Raw genomic sequence first — 25168 nt, 5'->3', positions numbered from 1 at the left:
TTATAATGAAACAATAATCCCGTGCACTCACCACCTTCAAACACCCCGTACAGGAAAAATAAATAAAAAAAATGTCCGGGCTGCCTCATGAGCTCGCTACAGTCTTTCCAACCGGGAAACGTTTAGTCCATTAGTCCATGGGAATGATCCTCGATCGGAACGAGAGAAAAGTAATCCACACACACACACCAAAAAAGGAAACAATTAGTCCGTGAGAATAATCCGTTTGCCAGAGATGTGTACACGAGACAAAAATCCAGGTGGTTGAATATTTTCCGTCCTCTCTCCACCATTAAAGCAGTCTCTTAAAGTAACGTTTGAAAAAGCTATCAAACCATAAGAAACAAGCTTTAAATATTACAGCTGCAGTAAACATTGCTGGCGCCATGAATTCAAACACACCTCCCCTCCTTCCTGATTCACCCTCCATTCATAAGCTTAGGCACGCCTTCCTCGTAAGTGCCGGCGGCCGAGCTTTAAAGAGACATCTCCTCTTACCAACATACACAGTGGAAGCTAAGCATATCACACAGAAATACACAGGAGTATCATTCATCATACATAAACATTATGTGAACCAATATAATACCTCCTGAGCAATCCTAAGCATGTCTGTTTTCAAAGGAACACTTAAATTAATGTGACAGTGTCACAGATCTCCCCCCCCCCCCCCCAGCTGGAGGTACCGGAGGCTGAACCCCAAAATAGGGCTTCAGATTTGACCACATTAATCGTGTCCATCTTTTTGTTTTGGTCATTCCACTGCACATGGTAATTGATGGGGCCTACTTTTCTCATCACAGTGGCTGGACCCGACCACTTAGGCGCAAGCTTCGATGAGAAGTTTTCTGAGACTTTAGAGAGTGGGTGAGTGCGGACCCAGACCAGGTCTCCCGGCAGGAGTTGTGCACTTCTCCTGTGGGTATTGTAATACCTGGCTTGTCTAGACTGACACACCCCAACTCTCTTCTTGACTTGGTCATTCATTTGTTTCTGTCTTTCCAGTAGGGTGTATGGTAGTCTCGCGTAGCCAGACCTTCAGACTGACGGCTGAAGGTCTGGTATTCATGGCAGCTTTCATTGGCCAAGGCCCGCCCATAAGGCCGTTTGACCGACATGTCAAACAACCAATCACAGTTCGTTTCGTTCAGCGTCACGTTTCGGGGCGTAGAAATGCCCCCACAACAACAGACGGGCATGCAACAAGTCAGTCACTGAAATAACCAGCATTGAAAGTTAACGAAGAAGAGGGAGAACAAGCAGTAAGTCAGTAATTTGTTCGCGAACGTCGCAAATGTGTATAACAACAACGACGTCTGCATAATCACCTTTTAGCAAAACGCGAGTAAATCAGTCTGCGCTTTGTTTCCCGGCGGACCGAAAATAAACGCGACACTCGCGTGTTCCGGATATCCGATCAAATTCAACTAATCAGATCACGACTGCGACATTCCTGAAGTGTTTCCAGTTAAGTGTACCATATGCATCAGACGTTTAGCCAACATTCCGTGGGCGTGACGTCTGAGGCTGAGACTAGGTGTATGGTAACTGTTGTGGAGTAGGAGGGGAACTAATAAGTCTTTCCAGTGGGCCTTTCAGGGACCTTCCGAGCGCCAGCTCTGCAGGAGTTTGGCCCGTGGTCTCATGATAGGCGGCGTTGATGGCAAAACGGAATTCCCTGATCCACTGATCCCAGTTCTTATGTTGGTTCCCCACGTATGATGCAATCATCGTCTTGATGGACCGATTGGACCTCTCAGTAAGGTTAGCTTGGGGGTGATAACTGGTGGTAAATTTCTGCGTTACTCCCCAGGTCTTACAGAGGTTAGCCATTTCATGGCCAGTAAACTGCGGCCCCCGGTCAGACACCAACTCCCGAGGAACACCAAAGCGGGTGAAGATTTCATCCTTCAGAATTCACACAATGCGGTGTGCCTTGCCATCTTTTAATGGAAACATCTCCACCCACTTTGTGAAGTAATCCACAAGGACAAGAAGGACGGTGTTGCCCTTTTTACTCCGGGGAAATGGCCCCATAAGGTCAATCCCTAGCTTTGTCCATGGTTCTTCCACAGGAGTAGCCTGCATGAGGCCAGCTGGCTTTTGATTTCCAGCCTTATAGACCTGGCAGATGGCACAAACCTTGACGTGGTTCCAAACGTCCTTTCGAATGGATGGCCACCAGGCGACCTCAAGGATCCTCAAGAGTGTTTTCAGCCTACCCAGATGCCCGCTCAGAGGATGATCGTGAAAGTAGGTCAGAAAGACCGGTACAAGAGACTTTGGAACGACCAGCTGATATTTATCACCTCCTTCTTTCACAGGTGACCGTCGATACAGAAGGCCTTGCAGCTTTGTGAATCCTATCCGGCCAGGCATACTCAGAGCATCTGCCCCTTGGACCAGATCGGTGACCTCTGAATCTTCTTCCTGAGCTTCCCTTATTTCAGACAGAGAGGAAGGCAGATCAGAAGAAACATAGGCATTTGCTGCAGCATAAACGGCAGTTGAAGAAGGAGGTGTGACTGCTCGGGACAGGGCATCAGGCACAAGGTTATGGAGCCCTTTCCTATACTGGACTCTAAATTGAAACTGTTGAAGCCGCAGGATCCAGCGAGTCAGGCGAGAGCAGGTCTTCGGACAATTGAAGGCCCAGGTCAGGGCAGCATGGTCAGTGTATATGGTGAACTCAGCCCCCTCAAGATAGTGCTTCCACTTTTCAACCGCCCAAACGACGGCAAGACACTCCTTTTCAGAGGTAGAGTAATTACACTCTGCCCCACGTATCCCTCTGGATGCATACGCAATCACTTTCTCGCCTTCTGATGTTTTCTGCACCAATACAGCCCCCAAACCCACATCGCTAGCATCTGTGTGGATTTCAAAGGGTAGGTGTCAGGCTGCATGAGAACAGGTGCATTCACCAGCGCTCTCTTCAGCTGATCAAAGCTCTGCTGACATTCCTCTGACCAGTCACTGCCTCATGAGCTCGCTACAGTCTTTCCAACCAGGAAACGTTTAGTCCATTAGTCCATGGGAATGATCCTCGATCGGAACGAGAGAAAAGTAATCCACACACACACCAAAAAAGGAAACAATTAGTCCGTGAGAATAATCCGTTTGCCAGAGATGTGTACACGAGACAAAAATCCAGGTGGTTGAATATTTTCCGTCCTCTCTCCACCATTAAAGCAGTCTCTTAAAGTAACGTTTGAAAAAGCTATCAAACCAAAAGAAACAAGCTTTAAATATTACAGCTGCAGTAAACATTGCTGGCGCCATGAATTCAAACACACCTCCCCTCCTTCCTGATTCACCCTCCATTCATAAGCTTAGGCACGCCTTCCTCGTAAGTGCCGGCGGCCGAGCTTTAAAGAGACATCTCCTCTTACCAACATACACAGTGGAAGCTGTCGCGGTTTTCGCGACAGCCCTCGCTGCTTGCATCTGAAAGTTAGGTGTATGACAAAGGCTTCTTGTGTTAACTTACCCTAAATAAGTGCCATGGTTCTGGATGGATGGCATAGCTTTAAAAGCTGAGGTGATGTCGACTTTTGCCAGTGTGAAGACCCATGATTTAACAAATTGGTTGCACGATCAATGTCCTACTATTGTGAGAGAATTCGTCAAGAGGATTTTTAGGCGAAAATGCTTGGAAACAGGGAGTTATGCGAAGCTGACAGATAGACTAGAGGGCATTTCGTACCCAAGAATTATGCTAGTAGCCACTCCGATTGGCTAATATGAAACCCTCATTTAATTCATGCTACCTACGGGGGGGGGGGAAAGCTGGAAGGTTATTTTGTGAAATGACTGAATGTAATGATAAATTCGGAAGAATGTCAGCTTTGATGTCCGCATCCAAGGATTTGCAATTTCAACATGTCTGTTGTAAAGAAATGGCCAAATATTAAAGATTAAGTGGTCATTTCAATTGAATGTGATTTATTCAAACGAAAATGAAATCGCACGGTGACATGTAAAAACAATCGTCAGCTCATTGATGCTCTACAGTCTGCTACAGGAGTTGGAGGCCACTGAAAAGAAAAAAGAGGTTATTAGTAGTGGCAAGAAAAAGGCTGAGATATGTGGGCCTGTGTTGCAAGCAGAGGCAGCCTCTCGCTGGTTTTATCTGCTATAGCTGTGGGCCACGGGATGGGAGTCCTGAAGAACCTGTGTAGCCTGCACAGCTAGCAGAGGCAGCATCACAGTAGTGTTTGCTACAGGAGCTGGAGGCCACCTCGTTCCATGGACTTACATTCATATGTGAATGGATAAGACTGGAAGCACGATCTTGCGCGTGAAATTGCTGCATTCTTAAGTTTAAGCTTTGTGAACTTAGAATAAAAGCACATTTAAAACCGCGGTGCTGTGGGAAGGTGGGGCGGGTAGATTTTATGTTGCAGTATGGTAGTGTTACCAATTGGACAAATTGTTGCCAGATTTAGCAACTTCTCAGATTACCTTAGCGACGTGTTTTCCAAAGCACATAGCAACATATTTAGTGAAATATCCTATAAATATAAAAATGTATTGCAACTTCAGGCATGCTTTAAAAGTAAGATGCTAAAAAGACATACATTTTCCTCTTAACCATGCAAAGTAATAAGTGTTGAAAAGCTAGCCTAGTGCCACATCCGCTAGAGACTTGGAGAGAGGTGCTTGCAATATGCACATCACAAGTGCTTAGTTGCACTTGCTCTGTTTATTTATTTATTATTATTATTTTTTTTTTTTTGGTTGGTGGTTTGTGCCTATATATAAGTCATTTAGGCAAACACTTATTTCTCAAAAATCTATCTTTTTCGTCAGATTATCTGAGTGAAATGTGTAATTTAAAATCAGTAACTGTGTAATCAAACAGATGATGAACACTAATTGCAATGGTTATGTGCTGTAATCAAACTTGTTGGAAAATTATGTAGTGCTGTATGTTGTTTCAAGGCTGGCATCATCTGCGGTCCTCTGAGGGGTTGGCATCATCTCTTCTTCTGAATCCAGACTGAATCTTGTGTAAATCCTAGTTACCACGGGATGGAAATCCCGTGGCAGAGACAGAGAAACAAATAGAGAAATAATTAGCATAGCTGCTGTTCCAACTTCCAACCAAACAAAAATGATGTGTTTAGCCCAAGCTGAAGAATATTAATGTGCATTTGAATATTGCACATATTGCACCAGATGTAACTGAAGTACAACGTTATGAGATACATTATGTGAATGCTTGGCTAAAGAGATGAGTCTTTAATCTAGATTTAAACATAGAGAGTGTGTCTGAACCCCGAACGTTATCAGGAAGGCTATTCCAGAGTTTGGGAGCCAAATGTGAAAAGGCTCTCCCTCCTTTAGTGGACTTTGCTATCCTAGGTACTACTAAAAGTCCAGAGTTTTGCAACCTTAGGGAGCATGAGGGATTGTAGCGTAGTAGGAGACTAGTTAGGTATGCAGGAGCTAAACCATTAAGGGCCTTATAGGTAAGAAGTAGTATTTTGTAACTGATACGGAACCTAATATAATTTAAAAAACTTTATTATTAATATTATTAAGAAAAAGAAGGATCATTTTTTTGGTTTAAATCAATGAAGCAGCCAAATATTTGTCCTTGTTTTGTCTGCTCAACATGTTTTTGTGTGAGTGTGTGGAGTGTATAAATGTGATCTGATGTTCTCTGTTGAGGCATAAATCCAATTTGACACTTGTTTATAATTGTGTGTGCTTGAATGAACTGAACTAATCTGTCATTAATAAAAGAACAGGTTACTGCTCACTGAGATGCCCCTATAATAACTTGGGTCATACTTCTCGCCTGCATTTTATATAGACTGAAGACTATTAGCTCTAAAATGACGTTTTGGAATTAGCAAGTTAAATTTACCCTGATCTTTAAATTCCAAAAGTTTTCACCCCCGGCTCTTAATTCATGTTTTTCTTCTTCTGGAGCATCAGTGAGTGTTTCACCCTTCTGTTATAGTTGTATATGAGTCCCTCAGTTGTCCTCAGTGTGAAAAGATGGATCTAAAAATCAAACAGTCATTGTTGGAAAGAGTTCAAATACACAAAAATGCTGGAAAACCAAAGAATGTGTGGGACTTGAAGGATTTTTCCTGAAGAACAGCAGGCAGTTTAACTGTTCAGGACATGTAAGAGACTCATGAACAACTATCACCAAACAAAAAACACAGCTGTGGATCATTCAGAGAACAACACAGTACAGAGTGCCAACATGAAAGCCTTGTTTATTGGTGATGATAGAGAAGAGAACTAAACATTCTTACATTCTAAACATGTTTACACATTAGGCCTGTGTCTGCTAAATTAAGCTAATTTTATTGTTAATTAAAAAAAAATACACATAAAATATGTCAAAATGTGTCAATATATATATCTTCTTTTGCAATTCTTCATTTTTGTTTACAATAAACACATTTATTTTTTCTAAATACTATTTTCCGTTGCAAAACCTTCTTTTCTTTTACAATACTTGAATTATTTTGCAAGTATATGCTTCCCTGTCTTGACTCCATACACTGTAACTTCTGTTCCTAATGTAGTATTTAATGTGTTTTTACTGAGTGACAGCTCAGTGTATATGTTTCAAGACCTCGTGTGCATATGTTGATATCCTTTTTCCAAGAGAAAAGCGTATATATGCAACAATTGAGCATTTCCCCTCTTCGTCTTGTAGTGTGTAGCCGCTCCCTATCTTTCTTCTTTAAATGATAGCCTACAATCTATAGTTTGCAATGCATCAAGGCAGATTATAACACACCATACACTATGTGTTCTCTTCTACATTTGAAACCATTGGAGCAGAACGTGTTACTGTCTATATTGATCTGATCTTTATTGAAGTGTTTTGAAGATGAATCGCTGACAAACGACAGAAAACAACTTCATCTGGTTATACTGAAGTCTATGCAGTGTGCGAATGTTGTTTTCAGCGCCTCTGGGAAGGGCATAAAACATTGGTCCTAGACGCAGCCCAGGTTAGTAAGGTGTGTGTGTTTACGCTCAGAAAAGCTCGCATCACGAGTTTAAACTCTAAAACGCTTTCAGATGTTTGTTGTTAAAGTGACTCGACCTGTTATAGAGATTACGGTGTTGTGCCGAAATCTGTGACCTATCAAAAACTGTGACCAGGGGTCGCTGTTCAGCAAATATTGGTGCAGGAGCGCGTTGTAATGTTGTAATGTTTACTTTAGCCGCTTTTAGCAGCGTTTAGCTGCATTTAGCCGTGTTTATCGGCAAAACTTTCCAACGAGCACATTATTAAGATTCACACAAACAGAGACGCATATGTAGATTGGGATCGGTGCTTTCCTTTTAAAAACGAAAGTAACATTGTCCTCTACCTCTTCAGCGGCTCAGATGTCGGGAGTAAATGACTACTGCTATGTTCATTATTACATCCAACAACAGAACACCTCAATCGCTCAATTAGAGTCTTCCTCTGCCCCTGAGTCACACATTGGCGATCGGAGTAGTTTAAGTCTTTGATTCTTTTAATTGTGATGATTGGCTCACATTTAACAAAAAACCCACCAATTCACTATCTCAACAAATTAGAATATGGTTACTTGCCAATCAGCTAATCAACTCAAAACACCTGCAAATGTTTCCTGAGCCTTCAAAATTCTCTCTTAGTTTGGTTCACTACACTACACAATTATGGGGAAGATCTGACAGTTGTCCAGAAGACTATCATTGACACCCTTCACAAGGAGGGTAAGCCACATACATTCATTGCCAAAGAAGCTGGCTGTTCACAGAGTGCTGTATCCAAGCATGTTAACAGAAAGTTGAGTAGAAGGAAAAAGTGTGGAAGAAAAAGATGCACAACCAACTGAGAGAACCACAGCCTTGAGAGGCTTGTCAAGCAAAATCGATTCAGGAATTTGGGTGAACTTCACAAGGAAAGGACCGAGGGTGGGGTCAAGGCATCAAGAGCAACCATGCACAGACGTGTCAAGGAATTTGGCTACAGATGTCATATTCCTCTTGTTAAGCCACTCCTGAAGCACAGACAACTTCAGAGGCATCTTACCTGGGCTAAGGAGAAGAAGAAATGGACTGTTGCCCAGTGGTCCAAAGTCCTCTTTTCAGATGAGAGCAAGGTCCTGGAGTCTGGTGGAAGGTTGGAGAAGCTCATATCCCAAGTTGCTTGAAGTCCAGTGTTAAGTTTACACTGTCTGTGATGATTTGGGGTGCATTGCCATCTGCTGCTGTTGGTCCACTGTGTTTTTTGTTTGTTTGTTTGTTTTTGTTTTTTGAAAACCAAGTCACTGCACCCGTTTACCAAGAAATTTTAGAGTACTTCATGCTTCCCTCTGCTGGCTTTAAAGATGCCCACACTGTCAAAAGCACCAAAAGTCGGTGAAATGACCATGGTGTTGGTGTGCTTGACTGGACAGCAAACTCACCAGACCTGAACCCCATAGAGAATATATGGGGTATTGTCAAGAGGAAAATATGAAACAATATACCAAAAAATGCAGATCGGCTGAACACCACTGTCAAAGAAACCTGGGCTTCCATACCACCTCAGCAGTGCCACAGACTGATCACCTCCATGCTACATCGAATTGAGGCAGTAATTAAAGCAAAAGAAGCACGTACCAAGTATTGAGTACATATACAATTATACATTAAAGCAATTTGAAATGAGTGATCATTTTAGAGGGTTCACACACAGCCCTCTGTTCGGGCTAATTCAGAGTTGTTTATGATCAAAGTTATACAACTCCAATTTAAGGAACTTTTGGGTGCAATAACATTGAACATTGAACAATTACATTGAATGTCAAGTCTGTGTTTTACCACAAAAAAAAAGCTGTATTTGTCCAAAAATACTAAACTTTTAGTATGTTATTAAGGACACCTAATACTACAAAAAACAGCTGAGAAACCTTTTGTTAGAGTTTTTTTAGGGTTAGGTGTTTTTCTTTTTCATATATGCAGCCGCCTATTTGGTGTGACTGCCTCAAGAATGGTTTAATAAATACAACTTTTATATGTAAATAAATACCTCCAGCATAATTGTACAAGTGTCTATTTTAGCAAATGCCAATCATTTCTTTCATCCATATATTTCTGGAAGTGTAGGAACTTGATACATTTTGTCTCTGAAAACCATGTCCTGACATCATATCCTGATTTTGAATCGGCCAAGTCCAGAGGAAAAACAAATTAGTTGAAGGACCCCATTCATGATCATGTTACTGAAGCCCCTTGTCAAGCCCACAACATTTTCATCTCAGAATTGTTCAAATATTTGACTTTTTTGGAAACACTACAAAATGTTTCGTTTTGTTGTCCCTAGGTGTGACACCCCCAAATTATATATTCCTAAAGACTGTATGTTAAGCTACATAAGCATGGAAAATTATGCAAATGTGTCTTGCTAACCGCTAATAACAGGTTGGCTTGGAATAGCAAGGTCATAAATTGACATGCTGAAACGTCATTTGGCGTGAAAGATAATGTCCACCGGTGTGACGCCTGTACTGTCGCACCACATGACAAAGATGCAGGCCTGGACTGACCATAGGGCATACCGGGCAATGCCCGCCGGGCCGACGCACATTCTTGGGCTGGGGCTGTCAGCCATAATTTTATATTTTTTAAAAAGTTTATTAGGCCAATTTATTTATTACCGCAACGGTGGAGTATCTGAGATACGAATCACGGCCCATTGGTTTACTGTCTTAAAGAACATTGAGCTAATCCAATGAAATCTCAGGCCACGCCCTGCCTCCCTCCAGTCCAGCCCTTATCTCCCCTTGACAAAATCTGCTATTTGAGTTCGACCGGAGTTTGAGATAAGTCCGAAATATGAAGGGTACGAAACCCCTGCGATCATGGACAGGTATTTCATGATAGCCTACTGTATATGAACCAGAGATGTAGCCTATTGGCCATCGGGAGCACCGGGATATTCCCGGTGAGCCGATCACCGAAGTGAGGGAGACCTCCCCCGTATTAGGCGCTATTTTAAAATTATAGCGCATTCAAAATCGCAAATAGCCGAAAAGTGTGAAGCAGTGGGATCAGTCACCCGCACAGAGCTGACGAACGCGTGCTGCACTTCTGCCACGATGTACAGTGATAAACAGCGCAAGTTGCTTGATCCGTTCAGATAACACACAGAAATGTGTTATACAGTCATGTGATATGAGAACATTAAAGGATCTGTAAGTTCTGCCGGGCTGACTGAAAACAGCCACGAAATTGGAAACTGCATGATGAAGTAAAGTGGAAAACGCCAATAAATAATTACTGTCAAAACAAAATTATTACAAATTTCATAGTTTATTATTACTATTTATTTTAAAAACCATATAACTAATGTTTTCTTGTGACCACCGTCTTACTAATACTAATATTCTAAGCAATAATTTCTTTCTTTTGAATGTTTAGTTGTAATTCCTTTTTAATTGGACTAAAATATTAATTCAATAAGAGCCTGATTAAACAATTAAATATGGGTCTTATATAAATTAGGTGTTTACTATAGCCTACATAATAAAGTTCTTAAAGGGACACCCTCCTGAAAAAAAAAACAGCTAATAACAGCCTAGGCTGGTTGGCTGGTCTTAGCTGGTTTTAGCTGGTGGTTTCCCAGCCTGACCAGCCTGGCCAGGCTGGAAAATTGGCCAAAACCCCTCTAAAACCAGCCTACTGACCAGCTAAAACCAGGCTGGTAAACCAGCTGTTTAGCTGTTTTTTTCACCAGGGCAGTTCACCCCAAAAAAAAAAAATTGTCATCATTTACTCAACATCATGTAATTTCAATCCTGTATGAACTTTTCTCTTCTGTGTAACATAAAGGAAGATACTTTCCTAAAATATCTTGTTTTGTGTTCCACAGAAGAAAGTAATTCATACAGTTTTGGAACGACATGAGTGTGAGGATTTTTATGACTGAATGTTTTTTTATTATTATTATTACAGAATTTATTAGCAACAAATTTCCTGCATTCTAGCTCAAAATCAATGCTTTACTGCATGCATTTATCTGTGACAAAAATGCAATTAAGTTAGTTGCATTTGAATTCAGCAGTATTTATCATTATTTGTTTCTCTCCTGTTTTATTCATTCATGTACTCCAATTAAAGACCATATAACCCTGCTGAAATAAACAGCTAAAACCAGCCTAGGTTGGTTGGCTGGTCTTGGCTGGTTTAAGCTGGAAGTAGCTGGTTTTAGCTGGTCTTTTAGTTGGTGGTTTCCCAGCCTGACCAGCTAAGACCATCCTGGCCAAGCTGGAAAATTCCACAGGCACAGGCTGGTTTTAGCTGTTTTTTGTTTGTTTTTTTCACCAGGGAACCAAAGAAAACTTTCATGTGGAACTTGTGGGCCGGATGGGCTGGATTTGTCCAGGGCCGAATCTTAACCCCAGTCCAGCCCTGTACTACACCCTTAAAGTATGTACTCCTGAACTGTGTCTTTACCCTGTCACAGAAAACTGGCCTGTCAATCATCTTGTCACAGTAAACATCCTCCACATTTAATGTAATTTAACATCCTACCGTATTGGAGAAAAAAAAAGTAGCAAGTGGGTCTGCCATTTGCGGGTCTTTAATTCCCGAAAATTCTGCTCATATTTTCTGCATAATGAAACAATAAAAACTTAACAAAGGAGTGTTTATAAATGTTCACATTGCTGTTGCAGATTGTCTCGCCCTAGGACTGTTTTCTGTATTGGTTTCTCCCATGCCCATATTTGGTCTTCCTGCTCATTAGTGTCATTCCCATCACCTGTCTTGGTAATTAGCCCCCTTTATAAGTTGTTTGATTTGTTTAGTTTCCTTGTCCAGCTGCAATGTTATCTATTGTGTGTGATCCAGTCTCCCTGTCTGTTTGTTACCCTGCCTGAGGATTTTATTAAAAACTTTGCATTTACTTATACGCTGTGTTGCGCATTCCTACACGCATCGTGACACAGATAAAATATAATACGGATATTATTAAATATTTTTTTTTTACCAGGTTAAATGTGGATTATTAGTAACTTAAACCTCTTTTTCTAAACATCTCTGCCTAACCGCATTTCACGAGTTCGCTCTTACATATAATAAACGGCGTAAAAGTTAAGCGTGTTTGGCATGCTGTCCGGGAGAGGGCTCCGAGCTCGGTAGTCATTCCCGAGCCCGGGGCACTCCCCCTGCCCAGGGAGAGGGGTCCGAGCTCCGCATTTGGCCCGAACCCAATAGCGCTCCCCCTAGCTGGAGATGAAGAGAAAAAAAAAAAAAAAATGAGGGGTGGAAGGGATGCTGAAATCAGAGATAAGTGAAGGTAGGACTGCTTGGTTATTTAAAGGGACTGTAGTCAGGGTTCGAAATTAACTTTTTTGATCACCAGCCAAAGTGGCTGGTAACTTTTTTAAGTTACCAGCCAATCAGAATTTCCATTAGACAAATTTTTACGTGGTGAAAATAAGAGATTATGAATGCCACTGAATGAAAATTTGGTCATTTTATTAACAGTGCATGAAAAACGCACAGAAAGTGCAATACACACAACAAACTAAAGTTATAAACTTAACTATACATCTTCATCATTTCCAAGTTGGATGGAAATGCTTTACTGCCTCGATTTTAAAATTACTGTTCCCCACCAGTGATGCGTGGGTTGACAAGTCATCCAAAAATATTTTTAATGATATTCGGGTCGCGGTCGGTCGGGTCGTTTGAAATAACGGCCAATTAAATCTTTGTAATTTATATAGTACTAGACACAATTTTCTATGAAATACATAGACCTACACATTATTGGCTGAATAATATTTACCTTTTGATTGTTGAGCGTTATTAACTGTTGAATAAATGCTGAGGCGGGACAAAATGCCCGATTTCCAACACGTGGAACTGAGCAATGCCTTTGTACCATTTTTATAGGCTACTTTTAAACGCATATAGCTCAGTAATGTCAGTTTTATGTTTATGTATGATTTTTGTTGGGAAAGTCGAGGGAGAGATGCACACTTCGATTAGACTGGATAAACAATTGCAGCATCTTAATTGTTAAGAAAATGGTATTCCTAAAAAATGTCTCGAATATTTTGATTATGTCCAATACTTCTCTTTCTTTTTAGGAATTATTAGACACATTTTGCTATGTCTTTTCAAATGCCTAGGTCTATTTAATTTCCTTAATTAAAATTATTAAAATTAAAAATTAAATTTCTAGCACTATTTTTAAACGTTTATTAAAGCAATAATATATTTAAATTATCTCATATATATGCTTGTTTAAATCCAGGGATTAAAAACGAATTCCAAGTAAAAACTGTATTTTTTCTTTACATTTCCAGAGAGGGAACAAAATTAAACATTACTTAATAAGTTCAAAGCACTATAATTTCCTTATTTATTTGATATAACTATTCATATATATACATATAAAATAATATTATTTTGTCATATTCGTGATTCCTGAATATCTATATGAAAATTTTGTTTTGAAGTGCATTCGTTATGTTTGTCTAAGAAAATTCGTTAACCTAGCCTATTAAGTTGATTTAATATTCTCGATAATTTTTAGAAAAAGTTAAAAGTTAAGAAAAAGGGAATTAGCTTGTAGTCTATATATATTTAGGGCTATAGGCTAATCTTTTTCTGAACTTTTATTACACTGTAGATCGAAATAAAATAATTCTTGATCATATTTAACATCGCAGAATCACTGACATAATTTACAGTACTTCGAAAATGAAACTATTTAAATCTATATAAAGGAAAGACAAAATAAATCACAACAAGAACAATCTGTATTTTTCTTGTAATCAAGAACATTTCTTTTGACATAATTACTTAATGCCAAATGATGTTTGACAGTGAAAGCATCTCCACCGCAGCTGCATATAATCGCTGGTGTCAGTCGCAAATATTAAACATGCGGGTCAGGAAGCGGGTCGGGTACAATTTACTTTTTTTTTTTTTTTGCGGTCCCAGTTGCGGGCGGGTTAGTTGAAAACGTCGGTCGGGCTTTGTTTTGCACGATCTGTCAACATTTTCATCTTCTGCCTCCTTCCTCTTCTCACCTCTTCCTGATCCTGACGTCTGTCCTAACCACCGCATCATTTTGATTTGAGCTTATTTCGCTGTCCAGCTCAGTCCTCTTTGCTCGTCCGATATTTCCTATTTCTTGTTTGTATTTTCGCGCTCTCGTCGTCGATTGGAGCCGCTAACCGAAGCATACAGTATCTGCGCGCTGCTGCCAATAGGTATCTAAAACGTCACCCGTAGTGTAGTGTTCATGCGAAATGTAGGACGGAGGAGACAAACGACCCAGAGCGTCTCTGACATGATTTGCATGATTGGCTCATGCATCGCCGGCCAAACTGGCTGGTAAGTTTTTATCAATACCCGCCAAAATGATTTTTAACCCGCATTTGGCGGGTTGGCGGGTGTTAATTTTGAACCCTGACTGTAGTGATTGGATAGGGAGAGTGATTGGATAGGGAGTGTGATTGCTGATGGTGAATTGGCTGTGTTAATTACCTCCCGAAATTTGTTAATAAAACATCACTTCGTGCACATTCACTATGCTTGTAGTTTTTTTAACGCATTTTATTTGTGTTTGTAGTTCTGGATTGAATCCTTTGCCAAAGCGCAATGAATTGTGGCCAATATTAGCAATTAAAGTGTGCACGGATCCACACTTCAAAAATCATATTAAGCTTTGGGACACACTTATTGTAATACACTACTTGTATCTGTAATATTTTGTATTTCTTACATTTCAGTATATTTACATTCATTTCAGAGAAACAAATAGAGTAATAATTAGCGTAGCTGCTTTTCCAATCAAGCAAAAATTTGTGTTTAGACCAAGCTAAAAAAATGTTAATGTGCATTTGATCAGATGCAACTGAAGTACAAGGTTATGAGATACATTATGTGAATGCTTGCCATTACTTTGAGCTCGACACATCATAAAACTTTGCTCAAAGTATCGCCTGGTTCTCTACACATGAACTCGAGCATTGAGAACATTGTTTGTGTACACAGAGTTTACTAAAAAGAAAGGTTTTGAACAACTCACTTTCACTGTTTGAGTCTCCGCTCGCGGCCATCTTGCCAGTTAAGAAGTGTCCATCTCCAAATGCGAATGAATGGACTCCATATGAGGCTCTTTTTACAACTAGAAGGTTAATATTGTTTTTCACTTGTGACAAAACAACGAATTAGCCGTGCATTTATATGTAAATATGCTTTAGGAGCTATCCATCTTTACTCTCCTCACTATTATATCTCATTTGGAGATCGATACCTCTTGACTGGCAAGACGGAGACTCAAACAGTGAAAGTGAGTTGTTCAAAACCTTTCTTTTTAGCAAACTCTGTGTTCACAAACAATGTTTTCAATGCTTGAGTTCATGTGTAGAGACCCAGGCGATACTTTGAGCAAAGTTTCATGGTGTGTCCAGTCTTCTTAGTATTGTAAAAATATCGATTTTTGATGCGCTCAAAGTTATGCCCCTAGTACTCCCATTCACCGGCCATTGACCACAAAACGAAATCACGGTCAATCTCAAAAATGTCTCGTTCGTTGTAATTATGCTTTTAGATATAAGTTTGTCTCGTTTACAATAAAAAAACAGCAAGTTGCATTTTGGCAATAGTTATCCTTTAAGAGATCTTTCATCTAGATTTAGGCAAGCAAGGCAAGTTTATTTATATAGCACATTTCATACACAATGGTAATTCAAAGTGCTGTACATAAAAAGGAATTAAAATCACAATAGCATAAAAATCATAAAAAATTAAAATAATAATCACAACAATAAAAACAAAATTAAGAACATTTAAGATGATTTAAAAAAAGAAAATGATTTCAAATTAATTAATACAGTAAAATGATTATACATAAAATAATGCAATCTGTTCGGACGTAGCACAGTGCTCATTCAATAAATGCACAACTGAACAGATGAGTTTTGAGTCTGCATTTAAATGTGGCTAATGTATTAGCACATCTGATCTCTTCTGGAAGCTGATTCCAACTGCGGGCGGCATAATAGCTAAAAGCGGATTCCCCTTGTTTTGTGTGAACCCTTGATATTACTAACTGACTCGATCCTAGTGATCTGAGTTGTCTGTTAAGTTTATATTCAGTGAGCATATCTGCAATGTATGTAGGTCCTAGGCCATTGAGTGCTTTATAAACAAGTAAAAGTACTTTAAAATCTATCCTAAACATAACTGGAAGCCAGTGTAAGGACCTGAGGACTGGTGTAATATGCTCTGATTTTTTGGTTCTAGTCAGAATCCTGGCAGCAGCGTTCTGTATGAGCTGCAGCTGTCTAATGGTCTTCTTGGGAAGGCCGGTGAGGAGACCATTGCAATAGTCCACCCTGCTGGTGATAAAGGCATGAACAAGTTTCTCCAAATCTTGACGGGAAACAAAACATCTAATTCTTGCAATGTTTTTGAGATGATAGTATGCTGATTTAGTTACTGCTTTGACATGGCTACTGAAACTGAGGTCTGACTCCAGAATCACACCCAGATTCTTGACTTGATTTTTTGTTTTTTGACCCCTAGCGTCAAGGTACGCATTTACCTTATGGACTTCATCTTTGTTTCCAAATGCAATGACTTCTGTTTTCTCCTTGTTTAACTGTAAAAAGTTTTGGCCCATCCAACTGTTAATTTCATCAATGCATTGGCAGAGAGAGTCAATGGGGCTGTAGTCATTTGGCGATAAGGCTAGGTAAATCTGGGTATCATCTGCATAGCTGTGATATGCTATTTGGTTCTTTCTCATTATTTGACTTAGTGGAAGCATATACAGGCTGAACAACAGCGGCGCTAGAATTGAGCCTTGTGGGACTCCGCATGTCATGGACGTCCACTTAGACTTATGCTCTCCTATACTTACGTAATAACCTCTCCCTTCTAAGTATGACCTGACCTGTATGATCCATTTGAGAACCATCCCAGAAAGCCCGACCCAGTTTTCCAGTCTATCTAAGAGAATGTTATGATCGACAGTGTCGAACGCAGCACTGAGATCTAGTAATACTAGCACTGATATTTTGCCAGAATCTGAATTTAGGCGAATATCATTTAATATCTTTATGAGCGCTGTCTCTGTGCTATGATGTTGTCTGAAGCCAGATTGGAAATGGTCCAGGTATCCATTTGAGTTTATGTAGTGATTCAGCTGATTGAAAACAACCTTTTCAATAATCTTACCTATGAAAGGAAGATTTGATATTGGTCTATAGTTGCTCAATATGGTGTTATCAAGATTTTTCTTTTTCAGAAGGGGCTTAACAACTGCAGTTTTCAGGGAGTTTGGAAAAGTCCCAGAAAGAAGTGAGGTGTTCACCACTTCTAAGAGATCTGCTTCTAAACAGTTAAGCACACTTTTGAAAAAAGATGTGGGAAGTGTGTCAAGGTGGCAGGTTGGCGATTTTAGGTGCTGTACTGTTTCTTCCAAAATGTTGCTATCGATTGCTTCAAAAGTAGACATAATGACTTCTTTTTGAAATTGCGGTCGAATCTGTCTGACCTCTTCATGACTTGAGGGTAAGCTAATTGTCTTTCTGATATTATTGATCTTCTCAGAAAAGAAGGAAGCAAACTCATCGCACTTGCTGTCAGAGAGCAGTTCACTAGGGATCTGACTAGGGGGGTTTGTTAGTCTCTCGACGGTAGCAAAAAGAGTGTGAGTGTTGTTTAAGTTCCTGTTTATAAGGTTTGAGAAGAACATTTGTCTAGCTTTACCTAGTTCAGCATTGAAAGCATGAAGGCTGTCTTTATAGATGCTATAGTGAATTTCGAGTTTCGTCTTCCGCCACATCCGCTCAGCTTTTCTGCAGTGTCTTTTCATACTCTGTACTGCTGTTGATTTTCTCCATGTGATATGCTCACATGAATCACGGCGATTTCTGTTTGCCAGAAATTCTGATTTTTACAGGTGCGATGTCATCAAAGACATTCTTAACTTTTGAGTCAAAGGACTCCAGGTGAAGATCAACAGAGTCTGCAGAAATGCTTGGCATTGAAGATATAGCCTTCATAAATAGCACACTAGTGTTATCATTAATGCATCTCTTTCTGACAGAGACAGATCTAGATTCAGTGGTAGCAGAGATCAATATATCAAAGAAAATACAGAAGTGATCAGATAGTGCTACATCCTTGATAACAGTGGATGAAATGTTTAGACCCTTACTGATGAGTAAATCAAGAGTGTGTCCACGATTGTGTGTAGGCCCATGCACATGCTGAATCAGGTCTAAAGTGTTCAAAACCGTTATAATTTCTTTTGTGGTTTTGATTTCTGCATTTTCTATGTGAACATTAAAATCCCCTGCAATAGCAAAACAGTCAAACTCTGAACAAATCATTGATAGCAGTTCTGTAAACTCATCAACAAAGACTGGACAGTATTTTGGGGGGCCTGTAAATAATGATAAATAGAATGCGTGGGGGACCTTTCAGTACAATCCCTAGATATTCAAAAGACATGTACTGACCAAATGACACTTGCTTGCATTGATGGACATCTTTAAAAAGACCAGCTACACCACCACCTCTCCTAACAGCTCTGCAGACACTCATGAAAGTAAAGTTAGGAGGAACTGCTTCGTTGAGGACTGTTGCACTGCAGCTGTCTTCTAGCCATGTTTCATTTAGAAACATAAAATCCAGGTTGTTTGTGGTTATAAAATCATTGATCAGAAGTGATTTATTTTTTAGTGAGCGAATGTTTAAAAATGCTAGCTTGATGGCATTACTTTTTGTCTCTAGAGCAATCTTAGTTTGATGCAGAATAGGCCTTAGATTAGATAGGTCAACCGTACGGCTTGAGATGGCCTTAGACTTTCTATCACATATTAAAACAGAAATAGGGAAAACTACATGCACACTGGGTTCCCGCTTGTTCTGTAAACATTGCTGCGTGTTGCTGTTATCATAGCGGGGACCCGACACATATCACTGAGAGCTGTTATCAGTTGTTTTTGGTTCACTCACAGCAGACGGAGGAGGGTTTGGGCCCTGGCGTTGTGGCAGCGGCCGGAGAGCTCTCACAGGAGGAGGATGGCTAGCTGGACCCACAGGCTTTGGTGGTTGTGGTGCCCGCCGTTTTTTAGTTGATAACTGGGGGCTTGCAGCAAAAGAGTGGGAGAGTCTGGTTCCAGCATATACCAGTTCCTCCATTTTCTTTGAGAAGCTTAGAAGTGGAGATGCTGGAGAGAGGGATAATGTGTCTGGTGAATGGAGCTCTGGGTCTGGTGTTTCCGGTGGCTGAAAAATGTTGTCCTGGCTTTCCTGGCTGTTTACCAGAAGGTCGTCCTTCGGTGTTGAGTCTTGGAGCTGTTGTAGTACGTCACAGTCTGAGTTTCCGGTGGCTGGAATATGTTGTTGTCCTGGCTTCTCTGACTGTTTACCAGAAAGTCATCCTTCGGTGTTGAGTCTGTCTCTGATAAGCTCTGAGGGCAAGGCTCAGCCAGAAAAGTGTCCATAAGCAGTGCTTGTTGTGGCTGTGTGGCGTTGTCAGTGTCCTTGTGGGTTGTGTTGACCATATGATGACTCTGAAGCTGATAAGATGTCCTGTCGTCACGCATACACTGTCCAAGTGTGTGTGTGCCATTCATGTTGGGTAGACTGTAGGGTTGGGCATCTAAGGTATAATGCCGATCCGATACGTATCTCGATACAAAGTATCCGATCCGATATATTAACGATACATTTGTGACATATTGCGATGCAATACGATACGATTCACACCCATATCACGATACTAATTAGATCAAGTTTATGTGATGATGTGAAAGAGGATGCGGTGCCATTGAATGAGTTTGATTATTTATTAACCAAGTAAAACCAAGACTTTTTGATTATGTATATACCACTCACTAAACCTGTCCATTTGAAGTGGACTGACCGAATATCTGCTGTTTGTATCCATTGTAAAATGAACATACAAATGAAAAATACAGCAAATACATACTATATCTGTTGATGCTGGTGCTCATATGTGCATAAACACCCTTACAAGATCCACCTCTATGGGTGAGCATCCATTATAAAACACTCACAAGACATTCATTTTGACAACTATGCAAATATTTTGAAATTTCACACAAAAATACTATGGATCAGAGCCCCGAAAGCATGACTAGTTCATGAATCAACAGCAGACTTATGCGTACCAAGAGTGTCATTGTTACTATTACTCTGATCGTTTTTACCTTTACATTAGTGCGAGGGTTTGTTTCATGCCGTCGAGAGATGAAGTAGAGACCCGTTTTTCCGCGGGGGTATAGGTTACTTTTATGTGGGCTTTTGCTGGTGGGAGTGGGACAAAATAACATACATTTCTGCAGGAGCGGGACTAAAAAATCCGTCAATTGCAGGTCTCTGATGATGTTTGCGTGCCGCGGTTGAAAGTTTTGAGCCGCCGTTCAGTCTGTATGCGATGAGGCTTGCTGCGCCGAGTCCAAAGCAATCAATCACAGAACACGAAAGAGGCCGTGCTTTGACCATTTTAGGATAAAATTTAAATTAATTTTAAGCCATCTCGCGGGCCACAGGTTGAGAATCCCTGCTCTATGTGACTTTCTGGACACGCCCCGGTCTCTGTAGTGTTGTGATAGTCTACGTCATTCACGCAGCAGTGAAGGGAGACGTGCTTGCGAAACAGTTCAGAGGGGAGAAAACAATCTAACAATATTTTCCACTTTCTAAATAATAAAAGTATTGTATGTCTACTAATAATTATAAAGAAATAAATCGGGATTTACCGATGCAGATATGTTAGAAACGATGTATTGCGATACAAATGCCAATTTGTATCCGATGTGCACTTTTTAAACCGATGCATCGTATCGTTAACTTTTTAAACCGATGCACCAAGTGAATCGGGGAATCTTCCCATCCCTAGTAGACTGGCACATTCCACTGATGGATGCCGGAGTGAAAAATAGATGTTGTCCAGTTTGAACAGTTGTCTATGGCCCCAGAAAAGATTGAAGTTGTCAATGAAGTTGATTCCTTTTAGACTGCAGGTTCTTTGTAGCCAGGTATTCAGTCCAAGCAACCGTGAAAGCATGTTAGTTCCCCTTGCTGGGAGTGGCCCACTGATGAACGACTGAACTTCAAGTCTTCGAAGTGTTTCAATGAGTTCACCAAAATCCTTCTTTAGGAGTTCTGACTGCTCTTTCCGAATATCGTTCTTTCCCACATGGATGATGATTCGATTTGCAGTCTTGTGTTTCATTAGAATGTTCCGAAGTTCCTTGTTCACATCAGAGACGGTTGCTTGAGGACAGCAGCATGTTGTTGTAGTTCTGCTACTGATATTTCTGATAATGGAGTCCCCCACTATCAGAGTCCTGGGCTCGGCTGCGCTCTTAGCTGAGTGCCGCTGTCTGCTCGAACTTGCACGCCTGTTTGTAGCGATGTTAGCAGCTGGCTGATATGATCCATGTTCAGTCACATTTGGTGATTCCTCACCCACATTCATTAATGCTTCAAATCTGTTTTCAAGCAGTAAAGGGGGTGGTAAAACACCAGTTTTTGCAAGCCTTCTCATAGCTATATCTGGGGTAGAGGATGCTACCGCAGCAATACGAGATACTCTTGACAGTCTAATGTCTCGAGTGCCTTTGGGTCTCGCTCCCTGTTTGTGCCATCGATTTGTGTGTCGATCAGTTTTGGCTTGTTCCTCTACACTTCTAAACTGTCGATATTGACTAGATTCACAGGACTCACCGGCTGTATGCTGAGGGCGTCCGTGATGATGATCTTCTGTGTGTTCCGCCTGTTTTGGAAGTCCAGCAAGTAACTTTGTTTCTAAAACCACGATCCTTTGTAGAAGTCTGTGGCAGTTTGTGCAGCAAGTAGATTCCAGAAGAGGCATTTTTCTTTCTTGTCTGTTGAAAGTAGGCAGCTGTGTTTTCCCGTCTCCGGAATGTAAGCTGCTGGCACTGGGAGGCAAAAAGTCTCCTTTTTCGTAATGTTTGTATCAAAAATGTGTTGTCTGAGCGCTGTGCTGATATGCTGAAGTTAAAATCTTAGAAAAATATGAGAAAAGTTCATAAGCAGGGAGCAGAGCGCGGAGCAGTAAGCAAAAGCGTCCGAACAGTAGCAAAGCCGAAAGCCGGGTATTTAAACATAGAGAGTGTGTCTGAACCCCTAACGTTATCAGGAAGGCTATTCCAGAGTTTGGTAGCCAAATGTGAAAAGGCTCTCCCTCCTTTAGTGGACTTTGCTATCCTAGGTACTACTAAAAGTCCAGAGTTTTGCGACCTTAGGTAGCGTGAGGGATTGTAGCGTAGTAGGAGACTAGTTAGGTATGCAGGAGCTAAACCATTTAGGGCCTTATAGGTAAGAAGTAGTATTTTGTAACTGATAACGGAACCTAATAGGTAGCCTTTGCAGAGACCGTAAAATTGGGGTAATATGATCATATTTTCTTGATTTGGTAAGGACTCTAGCAGCTGCATTTTGGACTACCTGTAGCTTGTTTATTGAAGAAGCAGGACAGCCACCTAGTAGTGCATTACAATAGTCCAGTCTAGACATCATGAATGCATGAAATACCTTTTCTGCGTCAAAAACAGGTAACATGTCAGGGTTCAACGCTAAGGAATTTTTCTACTGGCCCAATTGGGCCAGTGATTGAGATTTTTACTTGCCCTGCCAAAATTTTTACTGGCTCCACCAAAAAGAAAAAAGTTAATAGTTATTTCTTAGCCACATATTTTAAATGTGTCAAAAGCCAAATATAACTATACATACACTTTTTATTCAGCATAACTTTTCTTTAAATACAATTGATAATTTAAAGAATTATAATTGTGATGTAATTTATGCACAACAGTCTGTCCAGGTCGATGGTCCCAGATCACCAGTTAACTATACATAAATGGAGGACTCCTAATAAAGGAATGTTGTTGCAAAGACGGAAATTAAACAATATTAGTAAACAGAGTGTTATTAAGCAGAATTTATGTTAAAAGTTTTATTGTTATGAATTGTTCCTGGTCTTGATCAGAAGATCACAAATATTGTCTCTGTTCTATAGCGATACTCTCAGAGCCCTTTCTGTTTGAGAGTGCCACCTTTCAACTACCCTCTGGCCATTGAAACGGTCCAACTCAGGCCCTTCAATGCTGATGAATAAGAGTTTGTGGAGTGAATCCACTGAGAGGTTGCTTCTCCAGTCATTTTTAATTTGCTTTATTAAACTGAAACCCCTATCACAAGAAGGAGGTAGTGCTAGTAAGAGTTTAATGATCAGCAAGGTTTCTGTCTTAATTTTTACGGTGTTGTCCTTTTTTTTTTTTTTTTTTTTTTTTTACCTTTTTATACATTTAATGAAGCTCAGAGGTGCCATTAAGATTAATGTTTTAAATATAAAATTTTGAATACGGAAGTATTTAAGATTTCAATAATAACTAAAAATATATGCCAGCAGGTGGCGGCACGAAACTGAAATTGATCACTGAATCATATTAATTTGATTCGTTTGAATGCATGGTTCATTCAAGTATAAAAGCAAGTGACTCTCTTTATGAATGGGAAATTGAATCATTTCACTAGATTCGTTTAAACACGCATGTTCACTTATAAACGAAACACCGCTGTGTTTGAATGGAGATGCGCAGAGCCGTTGCGTATCTACAATCAAACACAGCAGTGTGACTTGGGATTCTCTATCTTATTGTCAATTCTGCCATTTTAAATTGATAGATATAGCTTAACTTAATTTATGATCTTAATCCATCAAACTAATCTGACTATTGATCGTTCGCCTTATTCTATAATCACAAGTGCAGCGTGTTAGCATTCCATTAGCCGGTTAACTTGCCACTCGCACTCCATTTCACGCTTTTTGTTTACTATTTTTTTCATTAACTGGTTAGCTTGCCATCTGCATTCCATTTACGTTTTTTTTCTCTCGTGTTTAATATCGTTGATACTCCTTTATCCTGTTCCGTTCCGTTTTTTCTCCCCCTGATCTGTTCTTCAGTAATTCAAACAACAACAGTGGTAAGTTGGAATCATTCTACAGTCATGGTGAGTAATGGCTTCTTCTCCTACTATTGTTGTCTGCACTGCTTGCCACATGTATAGCTTATCTATCTCTGTCAGCAGTTAGCCTTATACATGTGATAAATGCAGGAATATAGTCAGGCTGACAGAGAAGATTTCAGAACTAGAGTCACGCATCCAAACTTTAATAGAGGATAGTAAGAATGTGAGGACCTTAGATACGGTTTTGGATGCGACTAGCTCAGAAAGCCCTGTGAGACGGCATAGTCGTGGGTCAAAACACCGCTCTTCCGTTCTGATCAGAATATCAAACAGGTTCTCCCCACTCAGTGAAGCACCCACTGAGAAACCTGATGAAAGTGCTCTAGTAATTGGCGATTCTAATGTACGGAACGTGAAAATAGAGACTCCAGCCACCATAGTCCAGTGATTACCGGGAGCCAGAGCGCCTGACATCTTGGCAAATTTAAAAGTGCTGGCTAATGCTAAACGTAAATTCAGTAAGATTGTTATTCACGTCGGCACTAATGACGAGATACACAATAGATTGTCATCGTTTACCGGCTGGATGTCAAAGTGGTGCCCGCGAAAAAACATAGGTTTCATAGACAATTGGACAAGCTTTTGGGGCAGACCTGACCTGTTGAAAAAAGATGGTCTTCATCCCTCCGGATGTGGAGCATCTCTCCTATCTAGAAATATGGCACATAGTCTTAGAGTTTGCACTTGACTAACTGGGGCCCAGGTCAGGAAGCAGACAGACTGGCTAAACCGGCCGTCTGCTAGCCACCTCACGTCACAGAAATCAGTTAATTCTCAGCACATAGAGACCCTTTCACCTATATATCACACTATAGAGACTGTGTCTGTTCCCCGAGCAAGAAAATACAAAAAACGCCTGAATCAAATCAAGACTAACAATTTAATTGATGTTCAACAAATAAAAAATATATATGTAGCCCTAAATAACTTAGAGACAAAAAAAACCACCCCCCCTTTCAAATTTAGAATTTTGTCTACCTGGAAATAATGACAGTTCCTGTGACAGTTTAATTGTTGTATTCTGTTGAGAGTAAAATTACTTGTTAAACGTAAGTTCGTCAGCAAGGGGGCGCCCACGCTTTGCGCTAGTCATCAGTAGTAGAATAAT

Source organism: Garra rufa, chromosome 4 (assembly GCF_049309525.1).
Source record: "Garra rufa chromosome 4, GarRuf1.0, whole genome shotgun sequence".
Taxonomy (NCBI): domain Eukaryota; kingdom Metazoa; phylum Chordata; class Actinopteri; order Cypriniformes; family Cyprinidae; genus Garra; species Garra rufa.
Note: the sequence above shows the minus strand (reverse complement) of the source record.